The following is a 24,046-nucleotide window of genomic DNA, read 5'->3' as shown; positions in this document are numbered from 1 at the left end:
AATCATGGTAACCGAGGGATGACATTTTCGTGTATTCATTCAGGTTTGAAAGAATGAAATGAATCCTGCTCCAGGGAGATACGAATTTCCGTTCAGATTTTGAAGGAAATAAATTACAGTTCAGATCTTGGAGCTCTTTCGTAGTTGGCTCATCTTTTTCCGAGAGGGACTTCTTGGGGGTTAGCTCCTAGATTGGTAGGGATTCGTCTTTGAGTTCTTGAATAAGTGCCTCTTTCAAATAACGTTCTTTGTGCTATGAGCTAAAACACACCGAATATATCTTACTCATGTGAATTTTCCCAGGTCTACAAAGTAAATAGTTTTACAATTCGTTTTATTGTCATTGCCAAATTGTGAATCAACGTTTTCATATTCGAGTAAATTGATTTTATATAGAGATAGATACAATTGATTTAGTAAATTGTGCGATTAGTACGGAAAATAGGACGTTTCATACAAGTTTGGCCAGATTATATCGAAGTACTTGAAAATATGGTAGTTGATTGGCAAGGGATCTGGGGAGTATAGTGGGTAAAGCAGAACTACGATGCTCAATTCGTTCAATTTCCAAACGGTGATTTTTGAAACGTGCATTCGGGCGTTGTCATGGAGCAGCATCGGACCTTTTTTGTTGACCAGTGTCGGCTGCTACTAACAAAATTTTTGGTACATTTCGTCCATTTCCTCATCATATCACTCTGCTGTGATGGTTTGGCCCGGTTGAAAAAAATCAAAGTGAAACACACCAGCCTCTGGCCACCATACAGTAACCATAGCCTTGTCGGCTTGGGAAATTGCCTGGGTGTTTCAACAGTGTCCAATCACTATCCTGAAAGTCTTCTGTTGTTATAGGTTATCCATTTTTCATCACACGTGATGATCCCATAGAAAGATTATTGTTTTGGTTGCGCAAAAAAATAAGAGCCTTCAAATCGTGAATCACCCTTTTTTTGTTTTTTTTTGACCTTTTCAATACGTTATAAACTATAAAAACCGCATGGGAGCTGACGTTAAGTTCTTCCGTCATTCCACGCACCGTTTGTGATGGGTCAGTCTCCACCCATCAAATCTTCGTCATGGATTACTATAGGTCGGCCACTTGGGGGATCATCTTCGAGGCTGAAATCTCCGGAACGAAATTTCGCAAACCAACGTCGAACAGTGCGTTCATTGAAGCTTGTCGCCCACTTGTCCGGCACAGCACAGCACGGTCCGTCACGTCAAAATACGGATAGGATTGGAACAATGAAAATGAATGGACAATCACCCACTAGCCAGACACGGTACACCAAAGAGCGTCCGCCGCCGGAAAGGATTCTAGCTCTTCGATCCTGACCGGCAAATAACGGAACGTGCTGTGATGGACTGACCAAGTGAGCGCTTTGCCGGCCAGCGCTTGCCACCATCAACTTGTCCAAAAGTGCCTGGGAAGTTTCTGTCCTTCTGTTGTTTCCATCAGTTGACAGCACAGTTTCCGACCTATGAAAAAAATGGACGAGGAAAAATTGTGTTGCTTATTGAGGCAGGCTCTAAAATATCCAGAAGTTCTGAAAATTTACCTGGAGTCATTCGGAAATACTGAAAAAATTTCTTCTCGTCTTCTTTCAGATTGTTGAAAAGATGATGAAACTCTCCCAGGTTTGCCCTCTCTTGATTTTTTTTTTGACTATTTTCTTCTATATTCAATAATGCGGCCACTATAATGAGACTTCTTCGTCAAAACTGCTAGTGATAGACATGTTTCTGCTCGATTTCTTCGAAATCGAACAAACAGCACCTTCAATATGCTGGTTGTAGCTGGACAAGTGGCGATGCTACTACCCGTAGCCATCAGGCGACGGATAGCACCGTGCTGCCCGTCGCCTAGGATTAGGCGTCGGATTACCAATAAATTGGTGAAGTTTGTGGGGATGGATGAATTTTCGTTTATTATTTTTTCACGCCTAAACAGCTCAACGGATTCAATATGAGTTGGTATATAGATAGATCGTGACCTGGAATAACACATAGGGTAGGTTTCCACGGTGATGTGGGTAAAATAGCGGGGAACAGCTGATATTGTTTGAGTGGGTATCTATTGATTCACTGACCCTCTTATATTAACGTATAGCCGAACTACTGAACCAATAATCTTGAACTATGCAGGTGGTTTCTTTGTATAGCGTAAATAAGCACCAAGAAAAGGAATCAGGAATTTCCACCCAAGGAGGAAAATAGTGGTTGAAGTTTGAAACCTGAAGATTTGGATTAGTAAGAAAATATTGTAACCATTTGTTCAAAATGGTCTGTCACGAAACTTAATGTGACAAACCAAATTCTGGGCGGGCGAAGTCGCGGGCAACAACTAGTAATTTATATTTTTACTAAAGGTAATGAATAGCTTGGGGAATCGAATTATCTTACCTATAAAGAAATTTGCAAAACTAACACAACCATCAACGACGTCTGCCCTCACGGGCCTGCTCGCGTTCAGGTCGCGTTCTCGGCGATGGTGCTTCACTGCTTAGACCGCTCTTCTACCCAGTAATGGCTTACTGCGTTGCGTCAAGTTGATCTTATATTTTTGAACGATTCGTCCAAATTTCCTTGTGTAAAAGACGAAGTTTTTCTATATTGAATACTCGAAATGACAATTGTATCAACTTTTATAAGAATTTGCAGAGGTAGATATATTCTATGGCGGACTTTTGAGTAGAACAATTCAAGATATACAATCTTATGGTACATTATCTGCATATAACTCCACGCCAAGATAGCTCTCAGGAAGCAAGAATTTTTTCGACCTAATCAATACGCATCGTTGTATTATAACAAAAATTACACATAAACCTTCGTAAATTGTAGTATGTATGTTATTCAGATGTAGAAGCTGTATTCATGTAGAGTTTCATCTAAATCCGTTCAGTCGTTTAGGTGTGAAAGAGCCACAAACATACATACATACATTTATACATCCTCACAAACTTTCACATTTATAATATTAGTATAGAATATAGATATCCTATATATAATGCAAAACTACCTCGTATTGGTTTGGATACTTCATTGTATAATGGTCTATATATGATGACTTCATTCACGAGTTTGAGAAAATGTCCCAAATATTATCTGTTCTGTCTCATTCAGTGCAAATTTCGGGATTTCTGGTGTAAGTTGAGTGAGTACTTCCATGACTCATCCTGACAAGTACTACCATAAGTGTTTATTATTTCAATGAAAATATTTTGGGGCGGAAGTAAAAAAGATGGGGTATAACGCAATAAGCTCAGTAGCTGCAGTGTTTTCCGGAGACTTTGAAGAAATATACCAAACAAATGACATCCAAGTAGCAGAAAAAATATATATAGCAATATCATACCAAAATTCACCATTCTCATATTCCATGTATCAAAACTAGGCTGAATTTTACACAAAATATAATTTTGAAGAATGGACAAAACATATATTTTTACGAGTATTCTATGAGAATAATCTTGTGAAATTGGAAAAGAGAGGCATCAAATTTTCTCAGGTTTTTTAATTTTCTCGAATGAAGATGAATTGCCATTGATTATTTGTCGTGAATACAATATTTTCAACAAAACGGTGCCCCTTCCCATAATATAGCAATAGTAAGGAAAACATTCAGATGCAATATTCCCAACAATAGAGATTGGAAACTATGGACCAATTGCCTGATCAGCTTGATTTTCAGATTTTTGTTTGGCGGTACATAAAGGATGGATTTTTTCTGACAACTAGTTCCCATTATGCTGAAAAATTGTCACAGAAATTTTATGGGCAGCCAACCTATCTGCATTCAACAAATAGGTCATCGATTCGAGCATCCAAAGTAGTTCGTCATGTTGAATTAATTTTCTGTATTGTTTTTACTTTTCCCAAAAATTGATTGCAAAATAAACTATTTTTCTCTTTGATTGTTGTCAATGATGATGCTAGTTATTTTGAATGAAACGCAATTGAAATATCAAGTGTGAATTTTCACTGAATTGTTATTTTATCGCTGTATCAATATTTTGAATAGAAAAAGTATTTGAAAGGGAATTGATACTGGCCGTGTTGACACAAAACGTATGATGAGAGATTTATTGTAACATCGTTATACTACATTTTGAATACAATGAAACCCTTTTCCAATTTTTAATATTTTTTGAAATAACAATTCCATTCGTAAAAACCCAAAAGCGACACCTGTTTAATTCAAGGAAGGCGAAAGTCGCTGTAAATTTTTTTCCACCATTGTTACGGTTTAGAATGGGTCGGCAAGTAGTTTTAGGTGGGGTTCGGATACTGTGGGAAAATTATAACGGGGTCCAGAAAAAAAAACAAATAATGAAAATAAAAGACCTCTTATCATTGTGAGAAACTACACCGACGGTCTTGAGTCAATTTTTTATAGTTTGGTTCTCGAGAGGAACAGCAAATTTGAATCGTGAGCGTCTGTTAATCTCAAATGATATTTGTTTTTCAAAAAATTCATCTTTGAGACAGATATTTCACATATGTATGTCGAGCCAAACATAGTGGCCAAGTTGATATCTAGTCTTTTACAATTTTCATATTTTTTTTCGACGTGTTTGGCCCAAAATTCTTCAGTTCTATACATTTGCAAAAACACATCTTCTTGCAAATCAATTATCTCCATTTGAAGTAATGCTTTTGACAGATTAAACAACTTTGTAGCCACATCTGTCCATTTTGCCGATGCATCAATGCCAATGGAGATTTAAGAAACGGAGATAGCATGCCTGCAAAGACTTGGAATCTTGTAGCAAATTCGTTCTTAAGATCGGCCAGAAATTTCACAAACTCTGCAATGTCTTCTTCAGAGGTCTCCTTTTTAAATTTAAGAATTGTCGGAAAATAAATGAATTCTTGTTCAACGATATCATTTCCAAAGATATCCAGCTCACGATGAAAATCAGACACCCTTTGTATCAGATCACATATCAATTTTCCATTTTCTTGTAACTCTGTACTGAGCGCATTCAAATATTTCAAAATATCTTTCAGAAAACTTACAACCAGCATATTGCGCTAGTTTTTCATAAACTCAAAGTGCTTTCTGGGTCCCTGCTTATCCAAGTTTTGCAAGAAGGAGGATACTTGTTCTTTTATTAGCCAGAAAAGTTCAATAATTTGACCTTTACTTAACTAACGAACATTGTTGTGTTGTGCATTTCATTAGTTCGGACTTCCATTGTCTAATATGGTATAAATTAATTTGAAATCCCTGAAGAATCTGTAAAAAATTTAAAAGATTAGCTGAAAAATAACTATTATATTAGGCAAAAAAACTAAAATTGCAATGAAATAAAATACAAACAACAACCAAAAAATAAAAAAATTAACTATAAAGACGAGATGAAAATTGAGAAATTATTAACAAAAAATGAAAAATAAAAAATTAAAGATTCCAAACCAAGTTACTATACGACGTTTTCATTCTCCACATTCGTCTTCGGGTGATAACTGGACTTATAGTCATAGAGGATAGTGCTTTCACCTATCCCCTATGAAAGCACTCGAATGACCTATTAATAGTCAGATCTCGGAGGAATAAATTCAGTTATCATCCGAAGACGATTGTGGATACTAACAATCGAAACGTCGTGTAGTAACTTGGTTTAGAATCTTTTAATTTTTTATTTTCCATTTCTTGTTAATAATTTTTTTATTTTCCAATCTCATGTTGATAGTTGAATTTTTTATTTTTTGATGGTTTGTATTTTATTTCATTGTAATTTCAGTTTTTTGCTTGGTATAATTGTTATTTTTCAGCTAAACTTTTCAATTTTTTACAGATTCTTTCAGGGATTTCAAATCAATTTATATCATATTAGACAATGGAAGTCCGAACCAATGAAGTGCACCTCGAAACATTGTCAACCACCTTCAAACATTGTTGTGTTGTAGTAAGTCAGAAAATGCTAAGTCACATTCAGAAAGTAACTCCTTGAAATGTCGGTGCTGAAGAGAAGAATGAGATCTCATAAAATTAATCAACTTGATCAAGTTGTCCATCACTTCTTTGAGTGTAGCACTAAGTTTTCCACAAAGGACTGCCTGGTGAATTATGCACGGATATGATATTAGACCTGAATTTTTATCTCTGATTCTCTTTACTACACCTTTTTCTTTGCCAATTATTGCTGGGGCCCCGTCAGTTGAAAGCGAAACCATTTTATCATAAGTGATGTTATATTTCGTAATAAAATCATCAATGGCCTTGAATAAGTGTTCTTCTCGAGTGTTACCTTTCAACGGCAATATTGCTAGCAACTCTTCCCTAAAAATCTGACACTCAATGTCAGAAAATTGACAGTTTTTCATCATCAACAATGTCACATGATTCATCAAGTGGGCTATATCTACTGAAAATGGTAATTTTGCAGTCCATCACGAATACCCGTAAAATAAAACTATGAATAATTATACTCACCAACTAAACTGAAATGTCTATAGGTTCGTTCCAACCAGCGTCAGAAACAGTTTCTGACTGTCAGGATTCTGCGCAGTAATGTGATTGCGTTCCAACGTGAGTTTCCAACCATTAGTAAACTATCAGTTTTCTGTTCCATCCAAGATTCAAACCTTTTCGAAATCTATCAGAATGGTTTGAGGATTATCTTCTAACCATTAATCTGACGCATGCGTATTCCGTATTACTGTTTCTGTTTTATGTTCATGTAACTTGCAAATAACATAACCTGCAGAAATTGTTATAAAATAAATTATGTATTTTTTGGCGCAGAAAAAATTAGGAATTCTTTAAGTGAACCTAAAATATGAACATCTTTAATTACACAAATTAATTATTGCGGTAATTACTTTTACCTCCCAGCTCCATGTTGAATAGTTGATTAGTGAATAGAATAGAAATATAAAATACTGCAACCTTCTTTTACTCTTATTTGCTGATGATACCCTTGTGTATACGGAAAACTGTGATTTAAAGGAAGACGTACAAAATATCAATATATCTTTAAAGAACATTAAATTATATCTACGAGTGAATAAACCCAAATTGAATATCAATAAATCTAAGGCAATGATGGTTACAACAAATTCGAATCAAAGAAAGATTGATACTAACGACGTTAATATCAGCATATTCAATAATCAACTCACAATTGTAAATGAAATTAAGTACTCAGGATTCATTATAGACCATCAATTAAATTTGATTAAGCATGCCCAATATACCATTAGAAAGATATGTAAGAAAATGTATTTTTTCTCTAGAATTTCAAAATCTTTGTCAACCTTCACTAGACTAACATGTTACAACTGTATAATGAGGCCACACTTTGACTACTGTGCCACACTGATGTATCTATTCAACCAAAATCAAATGGGACAGTTGCAGAAACTACAAAATCGAGGTATGAGAATCATTTTGAGATGCAACCAGTATACCTACCCCTATTGAATATATGTTGAATACTCTACAGTGGCAGCCGGTACATAAAAGACTGTATTATTTGAGCATGATTTTTATTTTCAAAATTTCGAGTGGGATATAACCATCTTAGCAGATATTTAGTTCGAAATAGTGACATTCATTCATATAACACAAGAACATGTAATACATTTTATATATCCTGAACAAACTATAAGAGTGGAATGATTTCATTGTTCTTTAAAGGTCTAGATAGTTTCAATAAGTTACCTGATGAAATAAAACATGTAAATTCCTTAAAAGTATTCAAAAAGTTATTATTAGACGCACTGTAAAATTATATACGTATATAAATTATTCATATATGCATAACTATATATTGTATATTAGGATTCCTAAAGTGAAGTCTACTACTACTGTCCAGAAATACACTTGATTAGATTTATTTTTGAAGGTTATGTTGAAATTCCATGCCAAACTTCAGTTGAACTATCAGCTGTTCCAATCAGAAATTTCAAATTAATCGGAAACCAATATCTACCAGACATGCGCGTTGACAACGATTTACAAACTGTTGGAAATCTGTTGGTGACTCAAGGTTGGAACGAACCTTATGTGAATTTTCATGCACAATTTTCGGTTAATATTTTTGGCGCATTCGCCACAGTTTAGAATTGTTTTTCGAATAGTCTCTGATGATTTACCTGTTATGGTCCTATTCACTAAAATTTTATGAGCCAAACGAATTGGTTATTTTTTCGAAATGAAATGAAGTTTGTAAAATACATATGTCTAAAAATGGAGATTTCTGAATTCCATAGAGTTAATGTTCAATAACAAAATAATTGCATATTATGATAATTGAATGTAGCCCCTAAATTCAGTCAGAGTAAAATTTTCATTACGAGTCGTCCAACCACAAAGTCAGTATCGAGTGAACTATTGATATGTGATAACAATAATATCCATCGCAAAAAGTTGGGCTCACGAATATGGTGAATAGGAAAATCATCAAGACCATTTGGTCTTTGATTCCACGCCTCACCTTTCCCTAGGTGAGGCGTGGAATCAGATAATATATCAACATAAATGCTACTCAAGTTGCTGAAATTATTTTTATGGACATGGACGATATATTCTTTTCTTGATAGCATGAATCGTTTTCACTATAGGAAGGTGTCGCCATAAAGAAAACTGGCTCGTCAAAAAATGCAATTTGAGAATAGACAAAAACGTAATAATGCATAACTAGAGAATTAGGAATGATCTGCTAGACAGTTCAAATAGTTCTGGATCTTGCTGATCAGTTTACATTCCACCATCAACACGAATGTTTTGTACCATAGCGAAAGTGAAATAGTATCCATTATGATTTACAATACCAGAAAATCCTTTTGACAGTGTATAACTGAGCAAATAATGAAACAGTGGATCTAGTCTAAAAAAACTTTGGAAACTTGCACCAGGGTATTGAAGACTTTTCAAACAAAGTTTTCCCTTCTAAACGGAAGATAATTCAGGTTGTACCCAGGCATGAGCTTTCGAATAATTATGAACCAGTTGCTTCATCATAATTGACATGGGAAATCACGGAGTAAAACTGACGGTTTTCTTACATTTATTGAGAGTAAAAGTGATTTTTCGCTCATTGTTACTCTTACATTCATTAAGTTATGTAAATTTGTTCGATTGATGATCTATTTATTTTGTGGAAATTCACATCAAATATAGGATAGTGAAAATAACTTTTGTCTAATTTCCACTGAAATTTTCATTTGTTACCACCGGTTTTGGTTTATTAAACCTTTCTCGAATAAACTCGAGTTTTCTTGAAAATGGTTTAATTAACCCAAACCAGTCGTACCAGATATAAATCTAAATGAAAATTGGACAAAAGTTATTTCTCTATCCTATATTCACGTCATGTAGAGTTTTACTTCCTATTTTAGATGTTTCATTTACAGAGTGGGCAAAATTGGACACTTTTGAAGGGAAACCCCTGATTTCAAACTAGATAGATGAAAACTGATGGCTGTGTCGAAGGGTAAAATTTTATGACAAACTCAATGGTGGAAACCGCATATCGTTTCTGAGTTACAGAAATTTTTTTCGAAAATGTGCATTTTCGAAAAGCTGCTGTAACTTTTTACCTGTCGAAAATGTCTCGTTTTTTATAAAAACATTTTCAAAGCACTTTTGTACGTATAATATAGTGGTGTGAAAAACTTGATTGTTTCAAATGAGATACATATTTCAAAAGAGTTTCAAATTACCTTTCCAAAAATGTAGCACACTTGATGTTTTTAAGTGTTTTCATGTGGACTTTGAAACAGACACTTTGATCAAGTAGGTTTTGGACGATGTGGCTATAAAACATAATGCAAATTTTTACTGGTTGCTGTCAAATTTTGATTTAGGCATTGAACATGCTCTTCAATTAATGATTTATGTTAAATTTTCAAACACAATCGCAATGAAGTATGAGAAAATTGCAGAATCAGTAAGCAATTTGTATCACGAGAGGTATCTAGAGAGAAGATAACCTTTTAGAGACATTTTCGCAAGATTGCGACACAACCTAATTGATGGTTGCCAATTCGAAAAGAAAACGCCAAAATTATATGTATGTAAGGAGTTGAAATAGTTGTTTTAGGAGCTGTTGAAAATAAATAATCCAAAAACGTCATCGCGAAAATTGAAACTATCAACAGGCCTACCGAGAACTAACGTTAGAAGTATTTCGAAAAACTACAAATTCAAGCCATACAGGACCACAAGAGTTCCTCAACTTACACTAGAAGATTTTGAACGCCACATGGCTTTTATCCAGTGGTTTCTGGAAAGTTATAACCAAGCGCGTGATTTTTCGTTAAGTTGTATTTGGACAGACGAAGCTTATGTGAGCAGTGCCGGCATTTTCAACCGCTACAATTCTTATACTTGGGCACAACAAAATCCTCATTCTATTGTGGATCCGAGAAGTCAAAGAAGATCTGGATTTGGCGTAATATTTATCCTCTTGTTGATGAATTGCCACTAGTGCAATTATCACCAAGTTTTTGGCTGCAAATTTTGGTAATAATTGGATAACCAACCAAGGATCCAAACGTTGGCCGGCCAGGTCACCGGACCTAATGCCTATGGACTTTTATCTCTAGGGAATATTGAAAGAACTCATTTTTTGATTTCCGATCAATTCCAGATACGAATTGGAAGCGGCATCATTATTATTATTATTACTGTTGAAATTGCATTCATTAGTAGTAAATATAGTATAATTTGTTATCAGTTTCATTGAAACTATGCGTTTCAATTACTGCTGTGGAAAGTTCTACCAGACATTTTTTTTCTGTTTTATCGCCACGTCGTCCAAAGCCTACTTGATCAACGTTTGTTTGAAGGTGATTGTTTCATGATGAATTTCATTAGTTCTGACTTCCGTTGCCTGATATTATATAAAATGATTTGAAATGCCTGAAAGAAATAAAAAAGAAGAAATTAAAAAAAAAATTAATAGCTGAAGATAACAATTATATTATTCAAAAAAACCTGAAATGAAATAATGGTGAAATAAAATACAAGTAGAAATAGAACAATTAAACAACAAAAAAAAACAAATAAAAAAAGGTAAGAGATTCAAAGCGGAGTTAGTTCACAATACTAACAATCGAAACGTCGTAAACTAACTCGACTTGGAATCTCTTAACTTTTCATTTTTTATTTTTATTTTTTTTTTCAATTATTCTATTTTTACTTGTATTTTATTTCACTATTATTTCATTTCAGGTTTTTTTGCTTGATGTAATTATTATTTTCAGCTATTAATCTTTTGATTTCTTTTTTTTCAGTTCTTTCAGGGATTTCAAATCATTTTATATGATATCAGGCAATGGAAGTCCGAACTAATGAAATTCACCTACTTGATCAAAGTGTGCGTTTCAAAGCCTACATAAAAAAGCAAAGGCTCTGTATTTCAAAGATGACTTTAGCAAAACATCAAGTATGATACACTTTTGTAAAGGTCATTCTAAGCTCCATTGAAGAATGCAGAAATGTACAGGGTGTCTCATCAAAAATTTTTTTTCCATCAATGAATATTGAAACATGAAATTTTTGAAAGGAAAAAAGTTACAGCAGTTTTTCGAAAATGCACATTTTTGAAAAACATAGTTTGACTCAGAAACGATGATAGATATCCATATGTGGTTTCCACCATTGAGTTTTTCATCAAATTTGTGCTCCAGACACAGCCATCAGTTTTCATCTATCTAGTTTGAAAACAGAATTTCTCCTTCAAAAGTGTCCCATTTGGCTCACTCAGTACAAGTAGAATATGCTTAAGTAAAGTGGTTTTTTCAAATGAATTCTTTCTCTGGAATATAAGAGAAAATATTTAATTGACATTGCAAATGGATATACAAACTGTTGTAGGGGTTGCAACCACCTAACTAGCGATAGTTTTTGGACTTCCAGTGAACTGTATTAGGAATGATAGATGAGAGCTTCTTATATATCAAGAGAGAAATCAAATTGAATTTTGCGAAGCATTCGAATCATTTCTTTCCCCATGCTAGGCCGACAACCGAGAGAGAGTATCATTAGGCGGTAAACCCAGTTTCAACCACGAGCGGAGAACTCAATGTATAGTATGTCACACAATATGTGATAGGTGAATGAATGAATAGGTGAATGAATTTGGAATTCTAATGAGTATATTATTGAAAATATAGTAAATAACCGAATAATCAAATCCAAACATATTTTACATTTAAAATAGTAGAAAAATAACTCGGAGAAAACTTCAGGAAAATATTTTCGAAACCAAAAACAAACCAAGAGTGATCGGCCATCTTTACTATAACAAGATTTTATATAGTAGTTAAGTAGAATAGAAGGTTTGACCACTCTTGTCATTATACCACCGATTGAATGCTTTCTCATTAATTTCTTCGTTACTCGTTTTTTTGGTTTCAATCTCACATCAGAAGATCTCATAATTTCCAGACACACTCCACTTTGAATGCTTTTCGGAATCTACTAATTAATGGAATTGAAAAGTAATTGGAGTACTTTCGCGTTCATTAATTGGATCACCAATGTTTGTTTGTTATCAATTTCATCACTGGCTTAATATTTCCTTTGATCAATGATAAACATTCCACGAGTTTCTTGTTTTTGCGAGATAATTTTAACGATTGAAGCTCCCAAATTGAAATTGATGGAAGCGTAAAGATTTTTAGATTCTTGAAGTGATCATCTCTACAGGATGAGCGTAATTGAAACTCCAACTATACTACGAATAATGCGCTTCTGTGCAATAAAAACATCTGATGATGAGGTGGATAGCTCCCAGAAGCGCACTCCTAGCCTGGAATCAATTTGAGCATGATATAATTTTACGAGTTGTTCCTCGTTGAGGACAAGTTTGAGATTTCTGAATTGATATGTGTAGGAGTTTAATTTGGATTGTAGTGTTCGACTTTTTGAACAATGTCTACATTAACGTAAGTTTCTGTTGATATTATCACATCGGAACAGCTTTTCTGACGGTTATGAAATCTAATGGATTTCGTTTTTTTCATGTTTAGGAGAAGGAGGTTTGCACTGAACCAATCTTTTAGATACGAGAATGTCTCATTGCATTTATCTGACAGAAGTTTGTCAGATTTGTCTGAAATGATCAGTGACGTATCATCTGTGTACATAGTGATAGAAGACTGAACTGGTAGGTCATTCAAATCATTCAGGTGTAATATAAAAAGAATAGGTCCCAAAAACGAGCCTTGAGGGACACCAATTGTGACTGCTCGTTTTGTAGACACAACATTGTCGATAAAAGCTTACTGGTTTCTTGAATCGAGGAAGCTGTGCAGCCAATGATGGGGAATGCCTCTCAATCCACCTTTCAACGACTCGATTGGAGTTATGAATAAATTGAACTGACTATTGTTCGTTGCGATATTCTGTTTCTTGTTATTCTTCACTCAATTCTGGAATGATGCAATCAAGAAAAATGAATGTCAAGGCCTCTGATTGTGTCAGGTATGATAATTTTTACTGACTGAGATTTAATGATTCATATTTTCCGAAAGATTTCAGTTCGTAGCTGTCAGACTTTTCCAAAAGTCGTGATGAAGAGAGGTTCTTTCGCAGATCCACATTGTTCTCAAGCTTCTTTTATTTTATTACTTATTTTGAAATACCAGAAATCCTATTCATATTTTTGAGGAAAAAAGTTTTTGGTTTCCTACTACCCCTTATTGATACAAAAATGAGGGTGAAAGAAAAAAATGTGGGAATGTTCCAAAGAAAGGAAGAAAGCAATCAATTTCAAAATAAGTAACTATACATACATGTGTAGATAATGCAAAGTAACTTTCAGACACAAACTGGAAGAGAAAGCCCTTCTGAGACAGCCACTTTCAAATAAACATTGAATTACACGAAAAAAATTCTTTCGAAACAAATACCTTTATATGAACACGAAATTATACAAAAAACCTTTTTCTCTACTCAGTTTATATTACAAACATTCTTTGGAAAATTCCCACTTTTTTTTATCAAGATAAAGTAATAGGAAGCCAAAAACTTCACTCCTGAAAATATAACATGTTTCACATGTTTTGCCACTTCGCGGCACATCTTCGAGGCTAAAATCTCCGGAATGAAATTTCGCAAACCAACGTGCGAACAGCATCAATGTATAGAGAATAGAATTCTCTATTCTTTATCGACCAGTATACACCACAACACAGTAGAATAAATATTTATTGAGGTATAAATATTTTATGAGGTATGGAACACATGACATTTAAACGAACAAAACTTATTAAAAAACCTTATTAACCTTATTAAAAAACCTTATTAACCTTATTAAAAAAACCTTCAACGCCAACAAAACCCACGAGTCAGTTTCTTTACCAAAACACGATTCTGCTAATCACGTTAGTTGGTTAGTTGAATTCAGTAAGAATATGTCTGGATATAATCACGTTGATAGAAAAGCAGAAGCAGTTTATCAGAAGTTCGTAGAAATTGTTTCGTACTAGAAAGTTGTACATACTTCAGTGCTTTATTAAACTTGAATCAGACTATGACATGCCTAAATCGACATAGTGCTCTCCAACATATACGGCGTTTTCTGTACAAGCATACCAACAAGCATACCCTGAGGCTACTTTATTAGCCTGATTGGACAGTCAAAGGCCACAAGAAATCTTAAGTGTGAATAACCAAAGGATAGAAAATCAAAGGAAGGTTGAAGACGTATGTTTCTTCTATAAATATTCTCATCGTGAATGAATGAAGAAGTACATGCCTACTACAGCTTCTCATTTCCACACCTTCTGAAAACTCATGCGGAGAACGACTTTCATGTGAAATAAACAGAAATTATTTCCGGTACAAAGACACTCTCAGAATGTCTTCAGTATTTTCCTGTAGCTATACTGAGGCGAAATAATAAAAGACTTCAGATTCCCTTCTCGGTATGTGCAGTGACCATGAAAATGAAAGAATTGGAACATTTCTTTTTATCTGTGCGAGTAGTCAATGAACCTGCTTTCGTTTTGAACATTGAACAAGATAAATAGAACTTTATTACCACTTTGGCCCACATTAGAGTCTCAGAGATCGCTATAGCGTATTAGAGCATATGACATTTTCCTTTTCCAGATTAGGTTGGTTCGAGTTAGCGATGGGGGACTGATATTGGCCTGTCAGGATACGATCTTCAACATACCTATATGAGTCGTATGTAACTTCAAATACAGCCTATATCTATAGGCACAAAGAGTGTACTTTGTTGATGAAACGCTTTTCAGATTTGGGCGAAATGATATGGAATTACGTGTTTAAGGATTTTGTGAGTTGTAGTCCACGACTTCTTGATCAAAAATGGTCACGGTCACAACGTTCCAAAATCTACAAATATCCAGTTATTGATTCCGAAGTTCGTGTTGACGGTCCAATGTAAGAGTGATGTCGGGTCATTTGTTTGACATGGATTTTTCAGAAAAAATATAGACCGAGGATGCAGGAATCATGACCATAACATTGATAACTCGACTATTGTCGAAATAGAAAATATACTCTTAATGACAAAACTACATTATTGGGTTCATTATGAGTTGGAGTACTTCAAGGTGACCATTTTAATGGCTCAAGGCGATAGGTCAGGTGGAGGTCGAAATGAAACAACAAAAAACGATTTTCATGGCAGAAAGTAGTTGCTGAGTTCGGAGCGAGCCATCTCAAGGTGACCTTGACTATGACTGAAGGTGGTATATCACTAGTTGGTCAGAATGAAAAAAATTTAAAATTTCAATTTCTTTCAAATAAATACATTTTTGAGTTTGGAAGTTGCAGGTTCGAAGATATTTTCTATATTGTAATCACTGAAAATATCGTGTCTGATTTCAGAATCTAGAAAATTACTTGAAACTGTCCAGGCCTGATTGTTTTCTACGTCCATCAATTCCAACTATTCTAGTTTTATTTCTCATATTCATAATTCTAATGAGTATATTATTGAAAATATAGTAATGAACCGAATAATCAAATCCAAACATATCTTACATTTAAAATAGTAGAAAAATAACTCGGAGAAAACTTCAGGAAAATATTTTCGAAACCAAAAACAAACCAAGAGTGATCGGCCATCTTTACTATTACAAGATTTTATATAGTAGTTGAGTAGAATAGAAGGTTTGACCACTCTTGTCATTATACCACCGATTGAATGCTTTCTCATTAATTTCTTCGTTACTCGTTTTTTTGGTTTCAATCTCACATCAGAAGATCTCATAATTTCCAGACACACTCCACTTTGAATGCTTTTCGGAATCTACTAATTAATGCCATCAATTCCAACTATTCTAGTTTTATTTCTCATATTCATATTTCAATTATAAAATTATTCCATTTGAAAGGAGTCACACATTTCTTCGTTAAAACAACCCCTTGTCAGTCACGCTCTTCCCGTAAACACCTATATGTCAAATATTTCAAAAAAGAATAATAGTTGGGTAGTTTTTTTACACTGTAATGGGGTTTATTCCGTATGAATAAAACAAATAAATAAATAAAAAACGCTCCTGTTTTTTGTCCCTTATATTCCGAAGAATATCAAGTGTTAGTAGCCTACAGCATCTAGTAATTTCTTCCCGTGAATTATCTGCATTAGTTGGTCGCGTTTCCAAGACTTTTCAATCATCTCCATAGAAAAAAGTCCAATGGAGTCAAATCAGGAGATCTGAGTGGTCAATATGTGAAACTTTCCTTTCCAATTCATCGATCTAGAAAATTATCATCTACGATATTTGGCACTAGTACTACGCATTGATTAGGAGCCATATCTTGTTGAAAAACTACTTCATTAAACGATAGAGTATCTAACTGGATGGCGTTTTTAATGCTGGGCATAACTTTATTATTAGCTACTTGAAATTAACTTTCCCATTTATGTTTGCTACCGAAAAGTAGCATATGAAAAGCTATAATATGCTTACTCCAAATTGCTGCCCAAATATTTAGTTTTTAGGGATATTGAGTGTTAATTTGGCGTGCCATATTGAGATTACTTCAGAAATATTGTAACTCGTCTATTCAGATGAAAGTTAGAATAATCCAAAAAACATTCACAGTACAACAAAGCTGGATTACGGTTGACGCGTTCGAGAAGATTTCAAAAATTCAACTCCTCTCACGAAATCATCTTCCAATGAATTGATGGATGTAGCTGTTACTACGTGATAGATCATGATGAAGAAAAGAGAATTGAAACTTTCTATGTTTTTACCACTTTTATTTGTAACTAACGTTACTGCAGTTTCGTCCTATAAGTACATTTTCAAACTTATACATTCAATGTATATTTGTAACTAACGTTACTGCAGTAACGATAGGTACAAATGAAAGTGGTTTCAATTCTCTTTCCTTCATTAAAATCATCTTCGTTTAATCGAGGAATTATTTCCATTTTCCAACAGTGGAATTGGTGTCGGTGACTCATTTCTGATGCTTGAAACAACTCAGTTGAAGTATTCATGAATTCATGTAACAATTTAATATATTTGTCTTATATTTCTACCCGGATGTTTGTTTTTGAAAACACGAGAAGTGCTCTTGCAGATGTTTGAAGTACATTCCACTCTGGAAGTATATGAACCGTTTCTATGAAAAAAGAGGAAATGAATGATATAATAACTCGACTTATCCATATCGGTTGATAATATAGTAGGTTTTTCCCTTGCTCAAGTATTTTCGGCACTTCTGAAATTTTGAAATATTGCGATTACATCGCTTTCACCCCGTTCATGAAACAATAATTTTGTTTCAAACATTTTTGTCGTTTTGTTTGTATCGTGGGCAAAATTTTTGGCCAACACTCATCAATAATACTTGCTGTATTTCTAGAGGGTTATTTGAAATGTGTGATTTGTATACCTCACTACCAGAGGATATTCCTCGCATTTCAAAATACAGGATACCTAAACCCTATTATTTTACCATCAGGTGATTGAAATTAAATCACGGTTGCTTCCCTTTCACACCTGGCTGAAATTAGCATTACTAATTCTAATAAATGTTCACGGGATGGTGTATCAGTTGGAAATTTGAATCACATTTATACTAAAGTACTTAAAGTACCTTGGGACAAAATTTGAAATGTTTATTAAAGTTAGTAGTGTAACAACGTATGTTCTGGCGCAATGGGAGTGGGGGTAACCTATCAGCGTCATCGAAATCGACGCAGGATGGAACGAGTATAGTAACGATTTTAGCGTGGAACTCCGCCCCTCGGCCCCCTTGGTACTCCACCTAACCTATCGGCCCCCTTGGTACTCCAACTAACCTATCAGCTCCCTCGGCCCCTTCAGTCACGTGATTTTAAATAAAAAAAGTTTATAGTTATGAGATTCGAACCTGGGTCGTCCGCGCCGTAGACATTGTCCTTAGCCTCTACACCATCGTAAGATATTGAAGTTAACTGCGAATGTTGGGTATTTATAGCTATCTAACATCAAAACAAATTGTGCGGTACAATAATTACTGTAAGAGATATTTTTCCGTAGATTGTAATCGTCATTATCATATTGAAGATAGGAAAATATACTTAGATTTGGGAAATAATTAATATTTCATGTAAAGAGGTGCATGTGTGTGTGTGTGTAAGAGCGAGAGGCGCGTGTGACGTAATCGATGCACAAATTTACGTGGCTTTGCGTAAATTGAGAGATTCATTTGAATAATTTATCGTACAGAATTGTTTCATGTCCTGTTATCAATAACCGCACAAAAATAGGCGCTCGATTGATCGATACAAAAGTATATGGAAACACCAAAGTTATAGAACACACAGAGTCATCTATGAGTCACTAGCTGAACTATCTATTGGTTGAAGAAGGACACTGTAAATACTAGACTCATAAGACTGCATCTGTCAAATGTCAATACATGCCAGCATGGCAGGTTCGGCGTTGCCAGTTGTACAATAAATCATTGTTTATGGAGTAATGTAGCGTTGCCGGTTTTGGAATTAATCGTGAACTACTCGACGAAAATTGGAAGCGCGAAAGTGATATATTTTATAATAATGAATCAGATTTCAGAAAAAACATTACAGATTAATGAGGCTGTATCGTTTCAAAGTGTGATCCCTCAATGTTACAAGGTATCTCAAAATACATCATTGAAAACAAACATGGCGTCGAAGTGTACAGGGTGCGTCAAAATACATAATTTAAGAAAAAACAACAGTTCCACGAGGCTGTAAGTTTTCAACGTGCGATCCCTCAATGTGTACAAGGTATCTCAAAATACATCATTGAAAAACAAATATGACGTCGAAGTGTACAGGGTGCGTCAAAATATATCATTTAAGGAAAAAAACATGTCGATTTGAAATATGATATTAATGTGTATACAGGGCGTTTCAAAATACATCATTTAAGAAAAAAACATGTCGATTCAACAGAAGTCTAGCGTTCCAACATGTCGGAAGTCTCGTATCTTTATTAACCAAGTTAGCATCATCAGGAGAAAGAGGAGATCCAAAAGTGTCGAGAGGTTAAGCTTTGTGGACTCAACGTGAGGGCAATGGGAGAGCGAAGTATTCGACAATGACATTTCAAAATACGTGGTTTTCCGTGCGTTTTCGATCGTTTTTCGTGCGTTTACGATCGTTTTTCGTGCGTTTACGATCGTTTTTCGTGCGTTTTCGATCGTTTTTTGCAAATTCAACAAACTTGTAATTAAAAAATGTTGGGTTATGAACAACTATAAGTTTATTCTAATTGCAGAAGCTTGATTCAAAACGCAGAATTTATTGACAAAGAAAATGAAAAAAATCATTGGATACTGAAACATATGATATATTTGGATTCCTTAGGGTGAGAAGGATTCGAATCCATCAAAAAACGACCACTTCCGGTTTTCACTTCCGGTCCTCCGATTTCGATGGTTTCAACATCAATGGATTCGTTTAGATGTCATGAAACATAATTAATCATTTGTCGAAGTCAAAAGGGCCTTATAACCTATTTTCATTATACTAGCAGCAACGGACCGATGTGGGTACTCATTTCAAATGATTTCATTTGTAGATTATGAAAAGTATAATATAGAGCGCCTAATGTGAAATAGCATAGAAATAATTGCACATTTGAAGAAAATCATATTTGAAATTAAAAGTTGTCGGGTTATGAACAACTACGAGTGTAATGTAATTGCAGAAGTTTGATTCAAAACACATAATTTGTTGACAAAAAAATGAAATAATCATCGTATACTGAAACATATGGTATTTTTAGATTCCTTAGGGTGAGAAGGTTTCGAATCCGTCAAAAACAGGTCACTTCCGGTTTTTACTTCCGGTCGTCCGATTCCGATGATTTTGACATCAATGGATTCGTTTAGATGTCAAAAAACATAGTTAATCATTTTACGAAGCCAAAAGGACCTCATAACCTATTTCGCTATACTAGTCGCAACAGGTCGGTGTGGGTACTCATTTCAAATGATTTAATGTGTAGACTATGGAAAATATAATATCGAGCGCCTAATATGAAACAGCATAGGAAGAATTGCAAAGAGAATCATTGAAAAAACTTCGGATCGTTACGTACATCATGTCAAATGAAAGAAGAAAAATTGTAGAATTCATCGACAACGAAAAAACAAATATGGTGCAACATATCAGAAGGGCACTAACCCACATCTTTATTAATGATAACTGAATCTCAACGTGCAGCACATCAAATGAAAGGGAAACGAATGCAGAATTCATCGACAGAGAAAAAGCAAATCTGACGCAACATGTCAGAAGGGCACAAAGCCACATTTTCGTTAATAATTGTCGAATCGTCACGTACAGCACGTCAAATGAAAGGAAAAGAAATGCAAAATTCATCGACAGAGAAAAAACAAATATGGCGCAGTATGTCAGAGTGACACTAAGCAACATATTTGTTAATGATAGTTGGATCTCAACGTGCAGCACATCAAATGAAAGAGAAACGAATGCAGAATTCATCAACAGAGAAAAAAAAACGGAGACGATGCCAAGAGGGCACAAAGTTGTATCTTCACTAATAATAGTCGCATCATCACATGTAGCACTCGAAATGAAATGGGGGAAAAAAAGCAGAATTCATGTGTTTGTTGCGCTATTCAAATCCAAGGTGACATGGATCAATGTCAACGCTGAATATGCATCTAACAAAGACTCTTTGATTTTCTTCTGTTTCATTTCAGAATATGTCATCACTAATTTTTATATTCAAACCCAAAGTGACATTGATCACTGTCAATATCGAATCTACATCCGGAGATACGCAGTTCTCAAAGCGACGAAACAAAAGCTCTTTGTTTCATTTTAAAATATGTCATCACTTATTTTACTATAAATACGTCATGCATGGCGAAATGAGTTAGTTGCATCCGTTGAAAGTGATACCAGTGACAAGTGCACCGATTCTATTTGAAAGTAAGTGTTTTAGGTTTGACTTTTTCCTCAGATGAATTTATTCAAATGTAATTTAATTGCAAGTTGTGGAGAATTGTTGAATCCTTTGATTTCCAAAATTTTTCTCGATATATATGTTGGATGATTTCAGTCAAATGTTTTACATGTCGTGGTTTGTTTGAGATAGTATTCGCATATATTGTGAATCAAAAAACATAAAGCTTTCATTTTTTATTTTTCACAGATGGATTTACAAAAGTTGAATGCAAGTTCGATCGTGAAGAGAAAGCCAAGTATCAAAGTAGCAGATTTGCCTGTGGAGATGCCGCAGAGGATATTCACTGGCAAAATCGTGAAAGGAAAATTTGGTGAGGCGGTCTTGTTAGATTTGGGAGATAAAGTATCATTTCTGCCCCACCGAGTGACGGAGGCGTATCGTCCTCACTTAGAAGAATTTTCATCAGGAAAATACGCTATTGTGTTCAAAGGGTTAATGGACATTGGGAAACCGAATCTTGTCGTTTCATTTGAGATTGTACAAAATTAAGGTTAGTACTGTTTCCAATTTTTTCTTTGTTTTATAGGCAAAGAGTTTTTGGGTGTATACAATATTTTTCATTCGGGTCAAAAATTCTCACTGACAGATATGATCCGCATAAAGTAGTGTTTTCATACAATATTTTTCCTTCACTTAGTACGTGCAGAATATGTGTTTTAAATTCTTTATTTTGGATGACACTTGATTTTTTATTTTCATTATAAGTGTAGCAATTACTTCATGAAAGACATTACCCTCTCTGTTGCCAAAAAAATTTTTTTAGTGTATGTTTTTATTGAAAAATCGAATTTATTTCAGTGTATTTTTTTATTGAAAAATCGAATTTATTTCAGAATAATACATCAACGTGTGCAGTATCAGTCAGAGTCATCTCAACAACAACATTCAAAACCGTCATAGCAACCTTTCCAGAACGAGTTTGAAATCTCAGCAGTTTCCATTTTTGTCAGTCTATAGTTGCACATTATGAGGCTAGAATTTGTCGATATTCAGTGATTTGTTGGACAAACTGCACCTATTCAATAAATATACAACCGTAGTGAATTTGGAAGACTTTGAAGATTCATCGTGGTGTGTTCCAAAATTCAAGAAAAACACGCCGTTCTGTATGGGGCATTCCAAAGGAAATTTGTTCAGCTGCAGTCTCAATAACGTTGATATTTTATATAAATGGCTTTATAATATACTACCAAAATAAATAAAATACATATCACACAAATCTTTTTTTGAAAATGAAAACTTATCTTATACAGGGAAAGTTGTCAAAAATATGCAATAACAAAAAATTATATACCAGATTTTATAGAGATGAAGAAACATCATATTGAAAGATACTAGGTTGACAAAAACAGGACATTTTAGAAATAAAGAAATTAAGTTTGTCTGTCATTTTAAATTCTGATTCGTTGGGTCGATATAACAAAAAGTGGCATTTTATATCTTGAATTTTATTCAGGACATTATCATAGATGATTGACATTTGACATTAAATTTCAAGTGTGATATTTGGAAATTCATTTCGTATTGTAGTTTTTTCGAAATTCCCATTCAAAATAGCATCCTTTGATATAGATACCGGACGAGTCTATTATGTGTAGATAACCTGAGTTTCAATTGTTCGGAGTTCTGAGTTCTTGTACATATAAACATAACAAAGTAACGATACAGAAAATATGAAAAATCGTCATAAAATAATTCAAATCCATTCAAGTGAATTCATGAATTGAAAGATATTTTAACCTCAACTTCGATATTCTGAAACAAAAACACATAGTATTCACAATTCCATCTTTCGTTATTCCAAGTTCATAGTCATCAAAATTGATACGATTATAATATATATAGGAATATAAAACTATCTTCAAATACAGTTGCATGAATGCACATCAAGCATTTTGTCGTAGTACGGTGACCGGGGCAAAGTTACAACTTCAGCATAATATGAATGTTTATAAATATTAGGGAAGGTCAAGATCATCAACAGGTATTAAGAAATTCATTCGGTGTCCAAAGCTTTCGGAATACAATGCAAATAATTTTCTTTATGACTATTCGTTCGATATTAAATATTATTACCTCAAAATATATCGAAATCATAACACGTTTGCGATTCATTTTTTCAGTTACATTTGAAAAGTGAGTTTCAGTTTGCAGAAATAATAGCCCACACATGTTGGAAATTTTACCATAGTGTGGTGAAAATCGTATTGAAAATTCTACGAAATATAAGCGCATACATACAGAGTGAATCAATATTTGAAATACGTCGTTTGGAACCCCCCATAACCCTTCTCTATCGAATTTTGGCAGAAATAATGCTGAGTCGTATTGTAGAGTTAACGTTCGAAATTGGGGAAAGTGAAGTATTCAACAGTTTTGCGTGCGACGGTTTTGCGTGCGTTTTCGAACAGTTTACGTGCCTTTATTCGTTATCGTTTCGTCGTTATTGTCGTTTTTTTTTCCTATTTCAATATGACAGTCATTTAACACTTAACGCGTTTCGCTTACCAAGTAAGCATCATCAGCAGATGACTAAAGTCCACGCTTTGTCGTATGAAGGTTCGTTTTGCGAATTTTCAGACTCCTGAACCGAACCTTGAGGAACAATCAGCCTAACTTC

The 24,046-nt window shown here is 34.3% G+C and overlaps 1 protein-coding gene across 2 annotated transcripts in view; it reads left to right on the top strand.

The window, feature by feature from the left end:
- The window catches only part of Octalpha2R (alpha2-adrenergic-like octopamine receptor), a 562,038-nt gene that overhangs the window by 83,087 nt on the left and 454,905 nt on the right, over positions 1–24,046 (top strand). The gene's annotated exons all lie outside the window — the stretch shown is intronic.

This window comes from Leptinotarsa decemlineata, unplaced genomic scaffold (assembly GCF_025532065.1).
Source record: "Leptinotarsa decemlineata unplaced genomic scaffold, Ldec_3_MD MMD2_tig00000882_RagTag_RagTag, whole genome shotgun sequence".
Classification (NCBI taxonomy): domain Eukaryota; kingdom Metazoa; phylum Arthropoda; class Insecta; order Coleoptera; family Chrysomelidae; genus Leptinotarsa; species Leptinotarsa decemlineata.
Note: the sequence above shows the minus strand (reverse complement) of the source record. Positions and strands in the feature narration are given on the sequence as shown.